Here is an 8418-nt window from a genome sequence, read left to right as displayed (position 1 = left end):
TGAAATAACTGCCTGCATCCTCCCTGACCACCACGGATTAAAGCTGGACATCAACAACAGAAACAACGCTTATAAATTAATGGAACCCAACAACTCACTACAGAACAAAAGATGGGTTAACACAGAAATTAAGTATTTAAAAACATTCTAGAATTGAATTAAAATGAATACATAACATATGCAAGCTTACAGACCACATAAAGGAGGTTTTAAGAGGCAAGTTCATAACCTAAGTGCACATATTAAAAAAAAAAAAAACCTGGAGAGATTTCATATTTCTAACCTATCAGCACATCTAAAGACTCTAGAACAAAAAGAGAAGTGAGAGAAAAGATAACCAAAAAAGAGAAGATAGTAAGAAATAAACAAACTCACAGCTGAAATCAATAAAATAGAAATAACAACAAAAAGAGAACAGTACAAGGAATCAATGAAATAAAAAAAATTTCACTCCTTGAGAAAAACCAATAAGCTTAGCAAACAGCCAAATTAACTCAAAGTAGGAGTGGAAATTTCCAAATTAACAAAATTACAAAGAGGAAAAGGGGACATAACAGACACCAAGTAAATACAGAGAACCAGAGGATATACTTTAAAACCAAGTTAGAAAACACCCTTTAAAAAGATAATGAAGATATACCACCTATCAAAAGATAAATCAAGATTAGATAAGCAATTTAAATACATAATCATCCCTTAGTAAAATAGACACAATTGTTAAAAGTTTTCCAGCCTTTCTGCTTGGTGATTCTCCAGTACAGGAGGCAGTCATGGTGTCCAGCCAGAATGGCATGATTCTGAAACCCCACTTCCACAAGGACTGGCAGCAGCGAGGGGACACTTGGTTCATCCAGCCAGCACGTAAGATGCAAGATGCACAGATGCAAGGCCCAGCGGGCGAAGGCGCGCCCCATTGCTCCTCGCCCCACATCCGGCCCCATCGGGCCCATCCTGAGGTGCCCTACAGTTAGATACCACACCAAGGTCCTGGCTGGCAGGGGCTTCAGCCTGGAGGAACTGAGGGTGGCTGGAATCCACAAGAAAATGGCTCGCACCATCATCGGCATCCCTGTGGACCCAAGGAGGTGAAACAAATCACTGAATCACTGCAGGCCAACGTGCAGCACCTGAAGGAGTCTGGCTCAAGCTCATTCCCCAGGAAGCTTTCTGCTCCAAAGAAGGGACACAGTTCTGCTGAAAAACTTAATTTGGCCACACAGCTAACAGGACCTGTGATGTCCATGCCGAATGTGTACAGAGGGAAAAGGCCAGAGCCACCCCAGGAGAAGAGAAGAACTTCAAGGCTTTTGCCAGTCTCTCAGTCTCCACATGGCCCATGCCAATGCCCGGCTCTTTGGCATCCGAGCAATAAGGGCTAAGGAAGCTGCGCTGCGGAGCAAGACGTTGAAAAGAAAAACTAACGCGTGGCTGGAGAGTTGTAATAAATCCTCCATAAAGAAAAAAAAAAGTTTTCCAATAACAACAACAAAAAGTAGAAAATAATAAATAAAACCAGGTCCAGATAGCTTTATCTTAAATTATTCCACAAAATAGAAACAGGAGCATTTTCTATGTCTTTTACAATGCCACAGTTACTCTTTCACTAGATATAGACCCATATGGTGATGACGACAACGATGATGATGACGATGACAATGACGACTACGAGTTAGAAAGGAGGAGGTGGAGGAGGAGCGGGAGGAGGAGGAGGAGCGGGAGGAGGAGGAGGAGGAGGAGAAGAAGAAGAAGAAGAAGAAGAAGAAGAAGAAGAAGAAGAAGAAGAAGAAGAAGAAGAAGAAGAAGAAGAAGAAGAAGAAGAAGATTACAGACCAACCTCCTTTATGAACATAGATGCAAAGGTTCTCAATAAAATACTTGCAAACTGAATCCAAGAACACATCAAAACTATATCCATCATATTTAAATAGGCTTCATCCTTGGGATGCAAAGAGAGTTCAACATACATAAATCAATACGTATAATCTGCTATATAAACAGATTGAAAAACAAAACATACACATGATCATCTCATTTGATGCAGTAAAGGCCTTGACAAAATCTAACACTTTTTCATGATAAAAGTCCTGGAGAAATTAGGTATACAAGGGACATACCTCAATATGATAAAAACAGTTTATAGCAAGCTTATGGCTGCCATTAAATTAAATGGAGAAATACTCAACGCAATCCCACTAAAATCAAGAATAAGACAAAGTTGTCCATTTTCTCCATACCTACCATATAATAATTGAAGTCTTAGCTAGAGCAATAAGATAACTGAAGAAGATCAAACATACAGATTGGAAAGGAAGAAGTAAAAGAATCATCATTTATAGGTGAAATGATAGTATATATAAGTGACAATAAAAATTCCACTGGGAAAATCTTACAGTTCATAAAAAAATTTCAGCAGTGCAGTATAAAATTAATGCACAAACATCATTAGCCCTCTCATATGCAAATTAAAATTAAGCTGGGGAATAAATCAGGGAAACAACATCTTTCAAAATAGCCTCAAGATATGTAAAATATCTTCTGCTAACTTTAACCAAGCAAGGAAAAGACTTTCATGATAAAAACTTCAAGATATTAAAGAAAGAAGATCAAATAAGATATCAGAAGATGGAGAGATCTTCCATGCACAAGAATTAATAGGATTATTATAGTAAAAATGGCCATCTTTCCCAGATTCAATCCAATCCTCATCAGAATTCCAGTACAATTCTTCACAATGTTCAGCTTCATATGGACACACATGTATGCACATACATACATACAGAAAGACACACACACACACACACACATACACACACACACACCACAGAACCACAGAATAGGTAAACCACTTCTGTATAATAATAATAAAAAAAAACCCACTACTGAAGATGTCACAATCCTCAACCTCAAATTGTATTGGAGAGCTATAGAATAAAAGCAGCCCCAAAGTAGCACAAAAACAGACATTTACTTGATGGAATAGAAATGGAGACCCCGAAATAAGCTCACACACTTCATAAAGAAGGCAGAAATACATAATGGTGGAAAAGTCTTCAACAAACGATGCTAATCAAACTGGATGGCTGCATGTAGAAGAATGTGACTAGATTCATATTTATCACCCTGGACAAAAGTCAAATCCCAATGGATAAAAGTCCTTAACATAAGGCCAGATACACTGAACCTGATAGAAGAGAAAGTGGGGAATATTCCTGAACTCATTGGCTCAGGAAAAAACTATTTGAAAAGCACATTGATAGCACAGATATTAAATCAATTGTTGAATGGATAAAGAAAACGTGGTATGTATAGACAATGAAATACTATTCAGTTGCTAAAAAAAAAAAAAAATGAAATCATGAAATTTGCAGGTAAATGACTAGAACCAAAAAAAGAAAATCATGTTAAGTGAGGTGAGGCAACTCAGACCCAGAAAATAAAAACAGCATCTGTTTGTATGTAGAAAGTTAAGGACTTAGAGCTGTGGTGAGGCATGGGAGGCTCTCTAGGAAGTGGAAGTAGTTATGTGACCAAGCCTGCTCAGTCAGTCAACAAATATCCGTTAAAAAGATAAAAGGCAATTAGACAACATTACAGCTTCACCCCTGCCAGTTCTGAGGCTAAGGTGGGTTTATTTATTCCCAATCTGCTTTTATACTATTTTAATTACATGCAAATAATAAGGGCAGGAGGTACAATAAACACAAACAGTCAAGGCTCAAGCAAGGCAATAAACAAAGTTTATTGTTTCTAAGGGCTTATCAGGATGACCAAGATATCTGAGCCCACTTCCAAGACATCCTAGCCCAAGGTCATTATTTATGCCTGAAGCCTATTTAGTTCTTAGTTCTAGATTCCCACCTGAGCTAACTTCCTTGTCATGGCCCAGTGTCAAACTCCTGCCTGAAGTCCAGTTCCTCGTCCTGGCCCAATATCAGATTCCTGCCAAGCGGCCCCAAAAGTTCTCCACAGTAATGGATGAAGGGGATGATCTGAAATGGAAGGATCAAAAGGGAGGAGGAGGAAAACAGGAGTCACATTGCACACTCCCTGAGCAGCCCCTCCATGCCTGTGGCAAGCGGACCTGAAACCAACACCCCCTGGAGCCCTAGAAGGCACCAACACATAAAACTAAGATAAAACTTTCAGGGGTCATATGGAACTCTAATGCAATAGGAGTTTCCTATAATTTATATATATATTAATTATATATAATTATAATTATATATATTAATTATATATATGTGTATATAATTAATATATATATTAAGGTGAGCTAAATGAAATTGCCAAATAACAGGGGAGATAGAGCCCCTTAGCCATCTCTTGTCACCAAATGAAACTTCCTGTACTGGGAATAGGTCGCATATAATCAGGCTGTTGGCCAAAGGGGTCCCATGCAAACCCCCAAACAACCAAGGCTATTGCTGAAGCTATTGGTGGTTCTCCACGAACTGAAGGTAAAGCTCTATTGCCGAACACAAGACTTATTATACAGCTCACTGAGCACAGAGAAGGTGAACAAGAATCTACCTATAATCTTTACGTCTACAGATGCATTGCACTGGAAGGTCTCGGCACGCTTCCAACGAAGAAAGATGAACAAGAACCCAGCTACAAACCCTTTGATCTAAGAGTGACTTGTATGCAAGATACATTAGTGGAATAAGGGCACAAGCCTTTAGGGGCTTACCAACCAATATCTGATTTAAATTAAGGCTCTCTCCACAAGATGAAGCCCATACCCAAGGCTGCTTGGGTCACTAAGAACCTAAGCCTAGATAGCCCAGGGACCTAGGGTAAAACCAAATACTACTGTTCTACTAAAAGAATCCTGCAAAACAACTCCTAATGATGCTCTGATACAGATCAATCCCTTGTTCAGCCATCATTAGAGAAACCCCACAGAGGCCTACAGACAGATCATGTGCAGAGTGAGTGAGAGACTGGAGCACGCAGCCCGAAATGGGGTTTCTCCAGCAAACCCCTCCCTTCGTGGCTTAGGGAACCTTCTGGAAAAGGAGACTGCAAGAATCAGAGGAAATTGCCGGGCAGTGGTGGTGTACAGCTTTAATCCCAGCACTTGGGAGAGAGAGACAAAGATAACACAAAAGACAATTATCGGGGAGCTGAGTAACACTGAGACAGGAACAGATGTAAATTTAACACCAGTGTCAACTGTTAAAAACTTGGCATCACTTGGTGTCCTTAATACATGTAGGGATCCTGTGCTTACTTTCCTTTTGTTTGCTTGGCACATTTCAATATTTCATTCAGTTATATATTTAAGTAAATTCCAAATTCATCTCCATTATATGACTTATTGAATCTTATAATTCAATGTATCTTAGAGTCCAACCCAACATTAGTATTATTTATGAATAATACCATCATCTAGCTGTGCTTCCCTCTAGTTTATAACTCAGCTAGAATCATATCAGCACTTGGTTTATTGTGGCAAACAATTCTCCTTTAATATGTTTTTATTAAGGTTTTTCATATGTATACAAAGTATTTTGATATTCAGCTTTACTTCACCCCTTCACCCAGATATACTCCTCACTCTCACAATCTACCAACCTCTTCTTTTTCTTTTTTCTTAGCAGCACACTAATTAAAATTTGTGCTACTCACAAACTCATGTTTATTGAACCATGCTGTTACTTTTAAAAATGTTTTTTAGATTTTATGTGTATGGGTATTTGAGCTGCATGTATGTGTACCACATGTGTGCCTATTACCCATGGAGGTTAAAAGACAGTATCATACTACTTGGAACTGAAGTTAGATGTTTGTGGGTGCTGAAAACCTAACCAGAATCCTCTGTAAAAACATCAGATAGCACTCTTAACTATGATGGAGGTTGATCTTCATGTGGGTCCCTTAATAACTGGAGCAAGGCTGCCTCTGACTCTCTTGCCTGCCTTTGGATCCTTTCCCCTACCTGCACTTTCTGGTTGGGTCTTAGTGGGAGAGGAGGTGTTTAGTCCTGCTGGAACTAGATGTCCCAGGGTAGGGGGTACCCAAGGTGAGAAATCCCCCTTCTCTGAGAACTGGAGCATGTAAAGGAAAGAGGGATTGATAAGGGTGGGACTGGAAGAAGAGGGAGGGAAGGCTGTGACCAGGATGTAATGTGAATAAAAAGTAAATTATGGGAAAAATAATGTGCAGTTATTTGTACACAAGTGCTTGTGTCTTTGGAGGCTAGAGAAGAGATTTCCTGGAGTGGACAATTGCAGGAGTCTTCTAGCTGCCTGCTGTGCATGCTTGGAATCAACCTCAGGTCCTTTGGAAGAACACCACAAGCTCTTAACCAGCACATCATCACCCTCTGCTTAATTTCTTAAAAGTATTATTTCATTCAACCCTAAATAACCATACAGTGTCTTAAACTCATTTCACAGATGTACAGCTAAAGAAATAGTGGTTTTAATTTATCCCAGAAAAGGAATAAGCTTAGACTAAAATCCAGTCTTTTTAGAGTTTTCCTTAATATCTATTATTAAATGAGACATTTTAAATTATAATTGAAAAATCTGACTTTTGAGCACACTCATTACTTTTTTCTACTACTCGCTGAGACCTGAATTCCAGTCCTCTGTAAAATAAAGAACAGCTTTTAACTACAGAACCATCTCTTCAGTCCCCACCTTAAGAGAATTTCAAGTGTAAATTAAGTGATTATGATACACAAAATAAGTTAAATATTTAAGGCAGGCTTGATTGGTACTAAATAATATCTTTGGGCTAAATCCTTAGGTCAATAGTGTCATTCTAAAAGCCAGAAAGCACTGTTGGAATTAGGTCAAGGGTGGGGTAAGAGAGTACAAATATCTGCCAGTGTTAACTATAAACAGTTCATGCTTGAGATGATATAATATATATTTTAATTTTAAAAATAAACTTTCCAGCTCCATCCATTTGTCTAAAAATTTCATGAATTCATTGGAGCTGGAGAACATCATACTAAGTGAGGTAACCCAGTCCATGGTATACACTCACTGATAAGTGGATATTAGCCTAGAAACTTTGAGTACCCAAGACATAATCCACATATTAAATGATGTCCAAAAAGAATGGAGGAGTGGCCCCTGGTTCTGGAAAGACTCAGTGCAAGAGTATAGGGGAATTCCAGAACAGGGAAGTGGGAAGGGGTAGATGGAAGAACAGGGGGAGGGAAGAGGGCTTATGGGACTTCGGGGAGTGGGGACCCAGAAAAGGGGAAATCATTTGAAATGTAAATAAAAAATATATCAATAAAAAAATAAATAAACTTTCCAGAGGCAGGCGAATTTCTGAGTTGGAGGCCAGCTTGGTCTACAGAGTGAGTTCCAGGACAGCCAGGGCTGCACAGAGAAACCCTGTCTCGAAGAAAAAAAAAAAAAAACAAAAAATAAAAAATAAACTTTCCAAATGAAACACGATCGATATATCTCCGGGTTTTTTTCCTTTTTGGACTAAGAATGAATTACAAAATGATTACCTTTTGAAATAAACTTTTTCTAACTAAACCAATAGTATACCATCCCACTGGTTTTATGGTCTTTATTCAGTTTTCCTTAAAAACTGAAGACTCACCATTCAATTAAAAGAAAAGGTCTATTGGGTAATACATTTTTGAATTTAGAATATATGTATATACATGTGGTATGTATTTCAAATAATAAAATAACTATTTTTGCTGTAGTTGTGAATGAATACAAATATCTAAATATAAATTCCTAATTAAGTTTTCCACTTTGAGTATAAATTTTAAAATAAGAGTACTAAACTGGCTGGGCAGTAGTGGTGCACACCTTTAATCCCTGCACTCGGGAGGCAGAGGCAGGCAGATTTCTGAGTTCGAGGCCAGCCTGGTCTACAGAGTGAGTTCCAGGACAGCCAGGGCTACACAGAGAAACCCTGTCTCAAAAAACAAAACAAAACAAAACAAAAAAGTACTAAACAATTCACACCAAATTTTTCAAATAACTAGAATAACTCTTAAGTCAGAAATATAAACAAAATCATAGCTTCGAAACATAAAAACGTGATTTTTAAAGAAATTTGTGAAACTTCATTTATTTCAACACTTAAAAAGGATCTGTGAATAATTATTTATTTCAGGTGAGACGGTACAGTAGCCACCTGCCTCCAAACCTAAGGACCTAAATTCAATCCCAGGACACACATGATGGAGGAAGAAGAGCCAACTCCCAGAAAGTTCCGTCAGCTTCATACACAACACCAGTATTTGAAATTAAATTTTAATTAGAAAAGTGTAAATAATTACGTATAATGCAAAGCTGCAGGAAAAGAAACAAACCTGAAGTGGCAGGCGAGACAGCTGCCCCTGTAAAATGACTGGTCTTGCAATAGGACAGGAGTTCTATCTCTAGCACCCAGGAAGTTGCCAGGCATGGTAGACTACTTAGAATGCAA

The 8418-nt window shown here is 38.4% G+C and overlaps 1 pseudogene; it reads left to right on the top strand.

Annotated features, from left to right (window-relative positions):
• The first annotated feature begins 770 nt into the window (after nucleotides 1–770).
• On the top strand, nucleotides 771–1421 carry LOC127687915 (60S ribosomal protein L13-like; annotated as a pseudogene).
• Nucleotides 1422–8418: the final 6997 nt, after the last annotated feature.

The sequence above is a fragment of the Apodemus sylvaticus genome, chromosome 6, assembly GCF_947179515.1.
Source record: "Apodemus sylvaticus chromosome 6, mApoSyl1.1, whole genome shotgun sequence".
In the NCBI taxonomy this organism is placed as follows: domain Eukaryota; kingdom Metazoa; phylum Chordata; class Mammalia; order Rodentia; family Muridae; genus Apodemus; species Apodemus sylvaticus.
The sequence above is the reverse complement of the archived record's forward strand: the minus strand, read 5'-3'. Positions and strand labels throughout refer to the sequence as shown.